Source organism: Protopterus annectens, chromosome 3.part1 (genome assembly GCF_019279795.1).
Source record: "Protopterus annectens isolate FY-2018-M chromosome 3.part1, PAN1.0, whole genome shotgun sequence".
Classification (NCBI taxonomy): Eukaryota; Metazoa; Chordata; order Ceratodontiformes; family Protopteridae; genus Protopterus; species Protopterus annectens.
In genome coordinates, this window is record NC_056732.1 from 433,041,194 (window position 1) to 433,057,106 (window position 15,913).

Here is a 15,913-nt window from a genome sequence, read left to right on the forward strand (position 1 = left end):
AGCTAGTTATAATGGTAAAATAGCATCCCTAGCTAAGGATAATCATACGGTATTCTTTAACTATATCCAAAATCTAAAAGGGAATACCCAGCTATGTGCCAAACTGGCAGTAGATGGTACCAGTCATACTATATCAGAGGAAATTGCCAGTCTCCTAGCTGACAGATTTGGCTCAAACTTCACCCCACTGTCCTCACCAGCCATACCTCAAATTATATCTGATACCAGTCCTCTGCCTAGTATCTCTAGAGATCAGGTCATATCTGCACTCTCCAAGGCCAAAAACATGGCCTCAGTGGGACCAGATGACATCACAGAATGCTTATTATGCAATCTAAAACAGGACCTAGTGGACCTACTTGGCATTCTGTTTAACCATAGCCTGAGAACTGGCTTTGTTCCAGGGCCAAAAACATGGCCTTAGTGGGACCAGATGACATCACAGAATGCTTATTATGCAATCTAAAACAGGACCTAGTGGACCTACTTGGCATTCTGTTTAACCATAGCCTGAGAACTGGCTTTGTTCCAGCAGAGTGGCAAAAAACAACAGTAATCCTCTTGCACAAAGTGGGGCCATCAACCGACCATGGGAACTATAGACCCATAAGTCTTACCAGCCTCATCTGCAAGGCCATGGAAAGAATCATCACTGACCTTATCAACAAGGACGTAGGTGACCTTCAGACTCTAGAACCAACCCCGTTTGGCTTTGTTAAGTGCAGATCATACTTATTAAACATTATTAAACCTAGTGGACTTTTTCCAGAAAGTCACCAAAACCCTGGAGGAAGGTAAGACAGTGCATACCGCCCATGACGTAGCCAAGGCTTTTGATACAATCCTCTACTCAGGTATCATTGAGAAACTCTCCCAGTTGGGGATTGACCCTTACATCACTAGATGGGTAACCAATTGGCTAATGGACAGAGCACATGCTGTCAAAGTAGGTGACTCCAGCTCTACCATTAGACCCGTCACCAGCGGCATACCACAAGGATCTGTACTGGGCCCTTTACTGTTTGGAATCTATTTCTCAGACGTCCAGGCTAAAGTAGATGGCCTTTGGCTTACCAAGCTCACTGATGATTGCAAATTGGGTGCAATCATTGAGACCCCAGTGATGTTAATATATTATAGAAGGGGCTAACACAGAAAAATGACTGGTGCCAAAGCCACAGTCTAAAACTAAATGCAAAAAAATGCATTATTATCCCCTTTGGCAAAGCAGAATTCCCTGCTAATTACAATATTGAGAGAACCCCTCTAAGTTCAAACCTAATATTGTGAGGTCTGGGAACACAGGTAAATGGCAATCTGAACTTCAACCACCAAGTTTCCGCCGTGGTAAGGGAAGCCTTCTATGTTGCACATCTCATAAGTAAGGGCATTGCATCCAGGTCTAAGGATGTTATAACTCCACTGTACTCGACCCTCATCATGTACCTCACCAGATACTTGCAGCAGTTGGAGAGACCATGGAGGTTTCTCACCAAGAAAATACAGGGCTTCCAAACCATGACTTATGTGAATAGACTAAAAGCCCTTTCACTGTACTCAGTATCATATACGCTGCTGAGATGCGACTTGTGCCTGGCCTGCAGGGCAGTCTTTGACCCTGCCCTGATGGATATGTACATCCATAAGTCAAATGGTACAAGAGACTCCCACTCTAGGGATTTTAACCTTGCCTGTGACATTAACAGAACTTTCTGGAGAGACAGATATATCTCCAAGAGATTGCTGCTACTCTGAAATAAACTTCCGATTCATGTGAAGCAGAGTTCCTCACTGACTCTTTTCAAGCACAACCTGGACAAATGGATGGGGGACTGCAAATTCACCCTGGGGGTGACACCCATGTCCCTCCTGGACAGGGCTAGTAGGTGTTTATCATATATGTGCTCTGTGAATTACATCCATCTAACTAAAGACACTTGAGGCAACTCAGGATTAACATGGCTAGGATTGTAAGGGCTATAGGGCCACTAACCTAGTACCCTTATATGAACCTATGAACTGCAATACTGCATGTCATTAACAATTCAATTTTTTAATGCAGTTATTAATTTTGAAAGCATATATCTAGTATGGCATAGTCAAATACATAATTTCTATTTGTCATATCATACCATATTGATTGATTGATTGATTGATTGATTGATTGATTGATTGTGTGACACATTAATGCCTTCCCATCATATCTTGATGTGGCCAATGTGTGCTTATTTTTTCTCATATTGTTTTATATATTGAAATAATAAAATAATGTGACGCATTTTTTATCTAATGCTCACTTTTTTGCCCCCTTCACTCTATCTCTCTGCTTTACACACACACACACACACACACACACACACACACATGCACACACACACACACACACACACACACACACACATATATATATATATATATATATATATATATATATATATATATGTTTATTTTTTTAATACATTGCTGGTTAAAACAAACTGACTATCAACACAGGAAGCTAGACCAGTATGGCCCCCAATGCCTTCACAGGTGGCTGCAGTGGCACCCCCACAGGCAGCACAGACATCCAGCACATTTAGGTCACAGCCTGCCAGCATTCTTTTCACAACTTCTGCCCAACCTGCTCCATCTGTGTCAAGTAGCTATGACCATGTGGCTGGTTCAGTGGTACCCTCTGGGAGCAGTAGTAGTAGTAGTAATGGAGATGTTGATTTTGTCACCTGTTAGGAGCTGATAGGGTTGGTGAAGGGCAAAATGGAGAAGGTACACATGCTCAAGTTGGCAGGGTTGAAAAGGTCCCGAGTCATATTGGCAAAATGATACCATGCCCATCACAGATCCAGGCAGATGACACAGAAGACAGTGATAACAGTTCAGTAGGTGATGACTAGATTCTCAATGTTCTTAAGCTGGATATGGATGCATCTCAGAGGTCTGCTACCTATTGCCAGTCATGGTGTCCCCAACCTTTTGTGTTCATCACCATCCCTGTCTGTGTATGTCTGCACCTGCTACCTAATTTACCCTACCTGCCTGACCCTCTCATTCCTGATTACTTTCACCAACATTCCTGTCTCTCCAAATAAAGGAGCACTTTTCCCAAAAAAAAATGCCCCATACATTGCTCTCCACTTTGCATGTGTATAATCATTTAATTTGACCCTGTTGGCTATACATTATTCTGTTGTTGTCATCCATTGCCTGGTGCTGAGCAGCACCTGTACCATAGGTAAAATGGAAGCACATAATTGTTAAAATCTTGTGAGCTATTGTCTTCAGCCACATTACTCTGGTGCCCTCTTACTACTGTGCTTAGTGCTATGTACAGCCAGGCTAATCATCTCTTGAACAGGCTTAAGAGTTGAATGTACACCAAGCAGGATGTTCCAGTTTCAAAAATTGTTAGGAAGCATTCTGCACTGGATCATGTAGTATGCTTCCGACTGTAATGTACACATTATGTAAAGTTAAAATTGTCAGTACTGTGATGAAGCCTGATGCCTACATTTTCACTTGCTTCATGTCTCTTCAAACCATTAATACTGATTGCTTATGTTGCAATCATGGTTCTACTTTCTGATCATTGCTTGCTCCCTATTGGAAAAACTGGAGAAATGTGGAGAATGCATAAAAGAAATGCAGAAAGTGCATAAATATAGTTGCATGTATAGAAAACTCTTGGAACAACCTCGTGTTGATCAGGATCAAAAGCAGGAATAGTTAAGGAGATGTGAATTTAAAGCAAAAAATGAAAGGTTAATACTGGTGGCCCACAGTAGTGGACTGCATACATGTTAGTTTACAAAGTCAAGTGAACATGTGGGAAAAACAAACAAATGTAGGTTTTGCAAAACAGAACTGGAAAGAGTCGCACATCTTGATGCTGGTTGTGATACACTAATAGCAGAAGGACTGTATATTGAAAGGTATAATAATGTGGCAAGACTGCTGCATTGGGGATTGTGCAAACATTATAATACTGAAGCAGCTGAAAAACACTGGAAGCATGAGTCACAAAGCATTATAGAAAATTATGAAGTTTATGTCACATGGGATCACCCATTACCAACAGTTCAAAAAAATTTGAAAAAAACATATAGTAGTCCAGGAAAAGAAGACAAAAGTAGCATTGATCATTGAAATTGCTACACCCAGTGACTACAGTGTCTTATGTACAGAGACACAAAGTTATAACATACCAGGATTTGCAGGCAGAAATAAGACAAATATGATAGAAGGATACCTAGACAGTTTCAACAGTAGTATAAGCAATTGGTCTTATAAAAAAGAATTTACAGTCATACTTATATATGTTACAGATACATATAACTCCATACAAATTGCAGAAGGAGTCATTACTGGGCACATTGCAGATGCTGCATAGAGCATTTCTGGCTAGCATTAAAGACTGAAACAATACTAATTTCAAGAACTTTAATCATACTTTCACTTAGGAATGGGGACCATTTCCATCATGGTAATAGAAACCCAAAAGACTTGGAGAAATTAAAAGAGAAAGACCTTATTGTACATAGCATGACGGATTACTTATCAGGAAAAACATAACAGAAACATACACCAAAGATGTTAAAATATGTGACAATTTGAAATGTCAGACCTGCTAGAGTGAGTCCAAAACTACAGAGAATAAATGGCAAAAAGATTTGACTTACATATACTAAGTCCAATATACCACTTCTTGGAATATGCCATTTTTTCTGAGATATGGTGATCTTGGAGTTGCTATCTATAAGTTCAGGGTGTATTGAGGGTGCAGGAGGGCTTGTTTCCTCTGCAAAATGAAATTTAAAGTTGAAGAGTTATTTTCTCTCAGCAGGGAGCCATTAGAAAATTGCCTCACATAAATGTAATATTGTTTGTGTGCATGTCTCTCTCTCCCTGCCACTGTGACTCTATCTGTTCCCACTTCTGTATCATCCCTTTTTACTATTTCATATTTATTAGGCTACTACATGTAATGTACACATTACAGGATTTTTAGAACTGTCATGAGTGCAATAAAATATAATACAGACATTCTACTTTGCTTCGTTCTGTTGTCATATTTGAACTTTGTGAAGAAGGTGTTCCCGTGTAGTTTGGTTAGATAATACTCAGGTCTATAAATATGTTTTAGAATACTGTCAAAGTTCAAATCCAGTTGTATGCCAAAGTGTTATTGAATGTTCTGCATGACTCCTTTATGTGTAAGTGTTGGCTACACCTTTTCTTAACACACCATTACCCTGCTGCTCTATTCATAGGTTCATAGGTTCATAGGTAGGTACTAGGCTATCAGCCCAAGGGCCTACGTAAGCCTAGCCAACAAGGTTCCCTGGCTTATGCCACCCAAGAAAGTTATTTTCCTTTGCCACTGTCGAGCAGAGACACAGAAGTGATTCCCGGGGTGTATTTCCTATTTCCCATCCACTCATCAAGATTTTTCTTGAAGAGTGCTAATGAAGAACTTTGCTTGACATAGATGGGTAGCCTGTTCCAGAGTATGGGAAGTCTCTGGGACAGGAATCTGTCCCTCAGCATGTCCTGTTTATTGTGGTGACAAGGTTTAGGTCCCTAGAGCGTGTAGCTCAGAGGGATTGGGATTTCTTTAGGTGTAGCATGTCCAGCAGCTCTGGGTCTGACATAGCTTTATATGTTAGGCAGAGATCACCTCGGAGTAGGTGATATGCTATGGAGTAAAGCTGGAGTTTTTTGAGGCGGTCAGTGTAGGGCATTTGTTTGAGGCCAGTAATCCTCTTTGTGAGGTACTTCTGTGGCCTTTCCAGCTGCTGCAGATGTCTTGTGAGGTACACTCCAAAAGGGGCGTTATACTCTATAATGGGTCTAATGAGTGTCGAGTAGAAGGGAACAATGACCTCTTTTTTCCTGGTTGAGAACCCTTTTATGATGAGGTGTGCCACATAGAAGGACTTCTTGACTACTATGGCAATGTGACTATCAAAGGAGAGACTACTGTCCACTTGGGTCCCAAGGTCTCTTATCACACATTCGGTGTTAAGTAGATTGCTGCCTATGTGGTAGTTCATGGGTACAGAGTTTTTACCAAAGGGGATGACACTGCACTTTTTGGCATTGAGCTTGAGGCCATGGCTCTGACACCAGGCATCTGTCTCAGTGAGGCCTTTCTGTAGGATGTCTATTAATGTACTTATCTCTATTGGGACACTATCTTGTACAGATCTTACCTGAATAATAATGATGACAAGCTGTAGAGGAACACAGCACAACTATGTGCAGAAATGAACCATAAACTAGTTTCTTAGCATGTTTAAATGCATATGCTTGTAAACAACTGTTCACCTCTTCCCACCCCTTATGTGTCATCAAATAAACCTCCTTGGTTCAAAACTGTTGTCCATAAGCCATGTTTCGACCAGCAATAATGTGCTTGATCCCTCATGTGTTTCATGCTACACCTGTTGTACACATGTACGGATTGAAGAACTGCAACAGTCAAGACAGATGTGTAAATAATTACACCTGAAACATGACCATAACAAATGCCTTTTCTGTATTCTATTAGATTCATACATATTAGATGTGTATGGTGCTTATTTGCCTGAAGGTCATCAAAGAGTAAAACACATTTCTGTTTATTCCCATTCTAAGTTCAACACTTCAACATATGATTACACGTAATAATACTTTGTCATCAGCCATACAAATCAGCTTGCCAGTGGTGCACTTCAGGGAGAGAGGTAAAAAAAATGACAACAAAGAATTATGTGAGTAGTTTGTGCAACTACTGTATGTGGTAATGGAATTTTGAAAGTAATGTATCTGGACTTCAGAGTTATGTTGTCTCAATTAATTCCGTCTGTTAATGTGTGTCTGCACTCAAACAGTTACACTTACAACTCTGTTACAATGGTGTGTAACCTTTTCACACATAATCCATCAGTAATATTCAGAAGTGCACTGTCATATTTAGGAAGTCTCTTTTTTTATTATCAATGCACATTGTGCAAGCATGAGCCAAGACAACAGAGAGTGGCGCAATAAATGGTTACTATTTGCATGCAATCATCCCAGGATGAACTGTCATGAATGCTTGCTTGACAATCCTCTGTTTTGCAATGATGATTGTCATTGATACCCCATACTGTGAAATAGGTACATGTCCATTACAGTAACTCAATGTACATGAATGACAGTACTTAGATATTAGCAAAGAAGCATATGATTACATGAGACAAGCACACTGGTGTTATGCTGGCCTGTCCAGACACATGCATTTGTCCCAAAACCTGTGATGCATAGTAGCTGATTTTCCAAACAATGAAGTTTTAATACTTACAAATCCACATGTCACATCATCAAAATGAGTCTTGTCCTGTGTAACTAGTTTGGTAAGTGATTTGAATATGACAGTGATGAACTTGCATGTGTCAAGTTCTAGTGACTGGTAAGTAAAGCCTCTACAACAAATGTACTGTGTCCACTTCCACTTAAGAGAAAACTTTAATTTTGTTCACAGCTCCCTTTGCACCTTATCTCACTTTTATAACAAACATCCCCTCTGCAGCACACCGATGAGGTCATTCTTTCATAAGTGCACTCTGTCCCCTTCTGAGTCAGACTTCTCTTGCGGTACTTATGATTCATACTATGGATGTTAGATATTGTAACTGATTAGGTTTTCAATTCAAATTTTACAGTGGTGAATGTGTGTGTGTGTGTGTGTGTGTGTGTGTGTGTGTGTGTGTGTGTGTGTGTGTGTGTGTGTGTGTGTGTGTGTGTGTGTGTTTTGGGGGGCCTCTAGTGACAGACAAGTAAGGCCTCAACAACAGATGTACTGTGTCCACTTCCACTCAAAAGAAAACTATAACTGTAGACAGAGCATCCTTTATACTTCTTCTCACTTTTAACACAAACAAATGCACTGACAAGGTCATTCTTTCAAAAGTGCATTCTCTCTCTTATTACAAGTCAGACTTCTCCTGTAATGCTTGTGATTAGCACTGTGTTCTCTAGCTTGTGTAATTCTCCTGTGATGCTTGTGATTAACACTGTGTTCTCTAGCTTGTGTAACGAGCTCAGTGGTGAACATTTGTGTGCGGCACCAATATGAGGTTCATATAGCTTCCTAAACAGATGTGCACTTCCAAGAGGATTCCTCCACCCATGTTTACCACAAGCATCTTCTGTGTAACACACTGATGAGGCCATTCTTTCATAAGTGCACTTTCTTACTATAAAAGTCAGACTACTCCTGTACTGCTTGTGGATAATACTGTGCTCTCTACATTCTGTAACTAGATAAGTAGTGAGTTCAAATCCAGCATTGCTTAAACTGTGTAAGGTGTCAAATACAGTTGGTTTGTGACAACACCCTTTATGTAACCTTCTACTTATGACATGTGTTTTCACTAGCAGAAGGATACCTTGTACATTTCTATTACCCCCAAGTAATACCCAATTTTGGAAACACAAGGATTACATCATGCTTTCAAAATGAACTACATCACAGTTGTAGTACAACTTTTTCTGTGGTGCTGGCTTTTGATACTGTGCCTTATAAACTGTGTAAACTGAATAGGTCGGAGGTTTGAATCCAGCAATAACTGACTTCTGTGTTTGTCTGTTCTGTGTTATAGAGAAGACTTCTAATGCATATAGCTGTGTATAGTTTCTGTGCTCTTCAGCCACCTTTTTAGAAGAACATCAACATATTAAACAATGATAATGTCATCCATTCAAATGTGCACTGTCAAAATTGTAAGTTATCTCATGTGGTGCATGCGATTCAAGCAGTGTTCTGTACCTTGTGATCTTGGGTAGTCAGTTCAAATCCAGTCATTACTCCTTAGACTCACTTGTATCAGTATGGTTGTGAATGTGCATTTAAGTAGCAATGTTATCACCCAGCTATCTGCTATGTACAATTATAAGAAATTCTGCACATTTTTCACTCAGAAATGCTTTATTTGATGCCTTTGGATGACATTCTGCTTTCACAAGTGATCGTTAGCAGCCTTGATGTGAGTCTCTTCTGGATGTAGAGTCAAACATCTCCAACTTTTTTTACTTCCTGCACAGTATAAATCTTTGTAAGGTGTTTTAGCCCTTCACAGCGCAAATGTTCTGTGCTATTTTAAAGCATGTCACAGTCACTACACAGACATCAATTTCTTCCAGGATGAGAAGGCCTTGTAGGAAGTGAAGTTTTTTGTTTGGGCTCCTAATTGATCAGGAACACCTTCATATTTTCCTTTACTTGTTTCATTATGTTGGTAGGTTTATCAGGTTGGCATTGCCTAAAAAAGGCACTAGAAGTGTGGACAATGTATTTGCCAATAATCTGCATCCTACTGGAGACAGATGCAGACCATCCCTGGCAAAGCAGCATGGTATGTCGATCATATCCTCCCAAGCCGACAAATATTGGACACCCTTTGAGTGACACCAAAAACTAATACAATTGTTGAAGTAAATTATTTTTTGCTCATATAGTGGCATCGTGCCTGCCTTGGACACAGTCTGAAAGATGCATCATGTCTCTCTTCATATAGTCCAGGGAGGTACACCTCAAGCCATTGACACCAGCATGAATGATGGCTCAGTCATACTTGTACTTGTTGTTCAAGGACTTGAGTGCATGTGTGATCCGGTGGATCCTGGTACCAGACAAACAACTAACTGTCACTCTTTCTTTGCTCAGCCTGGTAAGATGCACATCTGTATGTCATACAGTGGCATCACTTATAGCAAGTATGTTTTGTTGGGTTGATTCAAGCCTTACGGGCTCAGCATCTGCGACTTTGGGACTTTTTGTGCTATATGAGGAAGTTGTCTTAATTTGCTGAGTGTGCTTTGTGGCTGCATTGTGTTTTGAGGTCTTTGAGGTTTAAGCAAGTTACTACTTAGAACTTCAACATATGATGGATTACGGTATGGTAATGGCCTTGGAAAGGTGTGATGTGTCATGTACTGCTGACGATTTTGGTGGCCTGAGTTTATTGTGTGCAAGATTTTTGTTTCCAAGAATTATATATTTACATCTCACATACACTGAGTTATGCTGTTTGAGTAATAGATGATTATTGAATGTCTTGAGACATTTCTTATACTGTCTCAAGATACCCATTTCAATCAGGCTGGCTAGAGAAGTTGTAGAAAAATGCTGGTCCATGATACTGACAGGAATGACTCTGAGGGCAGGGGTAACTATAAGGGCTAGCAGTTTGATTTTAGAATAATGTTTGGGTGGACTTGCTACCGAGTATTTACATTTCAATACAAAACAACTAGCTTGGAAACCTTCTTCTGCCACCAGCAAGAACCACTAAACTATCTCACTAATCTGATGCCAAAATCAGTACAAGCAGTATCGGTTCACTCAATATTATGTAATTTTATGTAATTTTATCAAAAGTCTTTTAGCCTGGTGAGTAGTTTAAGGGAAGAGACTTTTACAAAACAACCCTTATGTGCTTATTGTCAACAGCCAATGAACAGAGAGAGAGAGGGAACTGTGTTGTGAAATTATCATAAGATACAGGAAACAACAGATATAATGAGAGAGGAAACACAATTAGACCTCAGCTCTGAGCTGACTGGACTGGAACTGCCTTAATGCAAAGAGAAGTCCTGAAGTCACCTGACATACACTCAAGTACATAAGAATGAAACTAGGGTTTAATAACAACAGTTAGACCACTTAAACAGGAAAATGCAGTGCAGCTATGTACTCGAATTACTAATATAGGCTTAAAATCCTTAGATAAAACAGATACAGACTGTTAAAATAAATTTAAAAATGAGATAAAAAAGGAAAACACTTACTCTCACAATGTAATGGAATTATTACAATGCAACGGTAATTTGAAAGATCACAGCAAGCAGCAACTTTGGAATTCTTAGACCCTTAGCTCTGAGCTGACTGGCCTGGAATTGCCTTAATGAAAAGGCTAGTCCTGAACTAGCCTGACACACACTCAGTATATAAGAATATAATAGTAATTTAGAAAAGAGTAAGGCATGTGTCTGAATCCATGATTATCCACAACTGTGCATGATTACCATTCTCCTGTCACAGTGGAAACTGCATTATGCATCACATGTGTATTTGTGCATCCCTAGCATCAGGCAATGTTGTGTGAGAAACAAAAATATAGCGACAGTTGTTTAAGGAAATAGGAGGCACACATATCCCTTTTAGCTATAACATGTGTCATGGCTTCAAATACCCAAATATCTCACAATTTTAACAACACTTGCACTGTAGTGTGTTCATTATTCACAATATCATGTAGGTTCTGTTGTCACACAGTTAAATGTTCAAAACCCACATTGACTGACAATCGGCATTGTGTGTCCTTATGCAATTATGCATGAATTTCAATAACATGATGTCACAGTTTCAACTATCCGAATATCTCACAATTTTAATTACAACTACACTGCCATGTGCTCATTCTTCATAATATCATGTAACTTCTGTTGTCATTTAGTGAGGTGGTCAAAACCCACATTGACTGACATATCTCACAATTTTAACAACACTTGCACCGTGGCATGTTCATTCTTCACAGTATGATTTAACTTCTGTTCTTGCATAGTGAGTGTTCAAAACCCACTGTGACTGATTGACAGTCAGCATCGTGTGTCCTTATGCAGTTACGTATGAATGACATCCACAACTGTTATAATGTTATAATTGCAGTGGGAGAAACCTCCCATCTCTTTTATCTCATAAAAAGTCTTTGCAAAACAATCATATGATGGAAAAACATCACATAGGTGGAATCCCACAATTGTGTTAATACATCCACTGCACATGCCATTAGTCAGTGGAGTTGCGTAGCTTGCTGATCAGTTCCAGCAAAGGAAACATTATATGAATGTGCTGGTGTTAAACAAACAACAGCATATGAAGTTATTATTCTTAATTTCTACTTTGGAGAAAGAAATATAAACTCATTTTGTAACAACCTGCCAGTGAAACAGTTGTATGGCAAATGTCATGGTGTAAGTGCTCCTGCAGCACATGCATTCACTAATGACTTGCATAGTATATCTACCGAGATACAGTGGAGTTCCATTTTAGGACAGTGTGTGTACAAAATGACAGAAACAGCTTCTTTGGCCAAGAAACATTGATATTGCACTGATCACAGTTGTGCAACCATTAACACAGTTACGTCCTTATCATCATTCTGATAAAATCATATTGTACAAATTATCTTCAAATGTCCTTTACTACTTCACATACTAATGTCATGTATTTGTGATAAGATCCATTGCTATGTCAGGTGGCAGACACAGTCAATACACAGCTTTGTAGAGTATGCAGTATGATAAGCAGGAGCTTGAAACTGGTAACATCTGTCTGTTTGTTTGTCTGTCAGATAACTGTGTCAGAAAAGAGTGGCTTAGGCAAAGAAAGTATTTATGGCACAGTCCGATGACAACATTACAATAGGGAAGTGCTGTAAGCCTTTCAATTGTATTCTTCATGACACAAACAGTAGGACTCTTTCTGAGGCGTCACATGCTGATACTCATCTTCCTGATACCTGTCCTGGCATGTATTCAAGTCTGGAAGTCTGGCAAGATGCAGATGTTGAGCATGTCATTGATTGTTCACTTTATTTCCAAACAGCAATGCACTGTATTGCATGTCTTCCTCCAAACATTTACATATTACTTAAATTGTTTTCTACACACTGTACAGCTATACAGGACATGATGTCTTACTGTATGGTATGATGCAAGAGCCTCAACAAGTGTGACTGGGCCTGTGTTAGGACACTTCATTATGTTTTTGTGTTGTTTACATGCTGTTTTGACTTTGTTTGCTGTAATTATTTGTGAGCATGCCCAGTATATTCATGTAGGAGATGTGCTGCATTTATGAACAGAGACCTTGAATTACTAAAAGGTCATCAGACTTGTGTTGTCATTTGTCACTTGTGTAATTTGAGTGTTATTATACTACTGTTAAGGATGTCCATGAATATAAAAGATGCTTGTCCAATACATGTTTCAAGGTAATATACCCCCTGTCATTGGTTGTCTAATGACAACAAATGGTAAACATGTCCCTTTCTGATGTGCACAACACAACAGCTGTAGGGTTCACCACTTTTTGTTTATATATGATGAAGTAGAGAATACAGCACTACTGTTAGTTATCGTACATTCCCTGTACATACATCATATTCAATAACTGCAGTTATTGCAAATAGTACCTGGTGCATCTGTCTACTGCCCTTGCTAACTGTTATCTCAATTTAGCATGTTATCGACATTATTATCACATTTACTTCCCTTTTTTACAATATTGCATTGGGCCCCTCTCATATCCATTGTTAGTAATTTTAGTTATGTATATGGGTCAAAAATTGTGAACAAGTTAATTATTATTACATCAGTATGGAAGTATTTTATGTTTAAAATGTTTCTTTGTGAAATAATCAAATTTGACTGCATTAAGTGAGAACATTTTCACAGTTTACCCTTCCCGCATATTTATGTCTGCACTATAAATATCGTATAACAAACTAACAAAATATCCAAAAAGGATAAAACTAATAACCAAAAAACAGCCGAAAAACAAAAAAGTAAATCAGAATTTTAATGCACAAAACAAGCACAGGAACAGCCTTCACGAATTAAGCGCTTTAAAATTACCCAATGGCTTCATCAGAGTCAATGATGGGCTTAAAAATACAGCTTAATATATTGTGACATCACCACGCTTAAACCAATCATTTTAAAATATCAATAAACCAATTATTCAATACAAGGACTAAATATGTTAGTGTATTTAGATTTAAAACATATATATTATTAAAATACAATAATGTTAAAACATTCCATAATGCAAACCCTACCGATATAGCACCTTATACAAATATAAACTATGAACTTATATAAATAAATAAATACATAAATAAATAATGTACCCTAAATTTCATTCTGAACAATACGCACCCCTTAAAACACAATGTATATCTGTATCTTGATAAATATTACAAATAAATGCATAAAATAATACATAAAAACTTAATTGCATACTTTATTGAAGCCATATTTATATTAAATGACTTCTTTGTTTCAGTAAAGGTAAAATAGATGCACGGTCATTGAGGCCGAGGAGATTAATAGCATTAAGCCTAATCTGCCAGTTGAATTCCAAAATCTCGACCCTAAGCTTATCATCCCTTCCTCTATCACTAGATATAACCCTACCCAGTGCAAAGTATGTAAACTTTTTAAAACTGGGGCATGTGGTACTATGCATGTAAAGAGCATCAGTAGTATCCTTATTTCTAATAGCTCTAATATGTTCAGCAATTCTTTCTTTAAGTTTTCTAATGGTCTTCCCTACATAAAAACCCAGGCAGGATGCACAGGTGGCTAAGTATACCAAAATACTAGTGTTATAGCAACACCTGCCTGGGCAGGGTATCGACCTATTAAACCCAAATACTGTAACATAAGGTCCTTCATTAATGTATCTACAGTACCTACATGCCCCACATTTATGCAATTTTGATACAGTATATTTAGGGGGTGGTTGCTCGAGAATGTTTTTAATATTTCTACCCCTACAGAACACAAACCGAGGAATCTCACCTAATATTCCTCTAATGTTTGTATCAACACTAGAATCCCAAACCCTTCTTAGTGTTTCAGCTATGAATGGTGTTTGGTAATTAAACCTAAGTACTATGGAGTCACCTTTATGTATGTCACTATCTTCTCGTACCTCCACTTTACCCCCATAAAATCGGGGGAAACTGAGTGGATCTCTTACTAAAAATTTCATTCCTTATTTTCACCAATAGTTTCAAAGGATATCCTCTAGCTGCAAACATACCTATCAAGGTATATATTTCTTTCTCAAAGGAGGCAGTGTTGCTAATCAGATGGGACAGTCTAACCATTTGGCCCTTGACAATGCTTCTACGTTGATAATAAGGGCGACTACTCTGAAAATGTAACATAGAATTACTATATGTTTTCTTTCTGTAAATACTACTCTGGAGTCCTTCTGGTGCTTTCATCAAATGGATGTTCAGAAAGTCTATTTCATCCTTATTCCAGTTGCTTGTAAATTTGAGAAAACAAGTAGTTGAATTCAAATAAATCAAAAAGTGATTTGCCTCAAATTCAGTTCCCTTCCACAGGATAAGTATATCGTCTAAAAAATGATTATACAACAAAATATTTTCCTTCAACATAGATTCAAATACAAAGGATTCTTCCCAATGTAATAAAACCCGGTTGGCAAAACCTGGGGCACACTTTGCCCCTATTGCCACTCCTGATACTTGATGGAAAATTTCACCTTCAAAGCTCAAATAGTTGTTTCCTAAAATCAGCTCCATTAGTGCAACCAAAAGGTTGATTTTCTCACCATTTAACTTGTTACTTTTCAGTAAATTTTCTCTAAAATATTCGATTCCCTCACTATGTGGGATTATTGAAAACAGATTTATAACACCTATGGTGAGAAAGGATATATTCTCTAGTTCCTTCAAACTGCTCAACCTGTTCAGGCAATGCCACGAATCCTTTAGGATATGTTCTATTCCTGTCACAACCTGTTGGATATTCCTGTCCACAAATGAAGCTATAGGCTCTGTTTTGGAGCCCTTAGTAGCCACTATAGGTCTAAATGGTGGGTCATCAATGCTTTTGTGGACATTAGGAATCCCAAATAACGCAAGTGTAATGGGATGTTCTACAGAAAAATATCTAAATTCACATTCATCAATAGCTCCCTGAAACAATGCATCCAATAGAAATAAATCAACCCTGTGGTAGGCTATATGTATTTCATTGACAGATGCCCTTTGATAAGTCAGAGTGCCACACAATATTTCATGCATTTTGGCCAAATAGTCAAAGTGAGACATAATGACAACCCCACTTCCCTTAT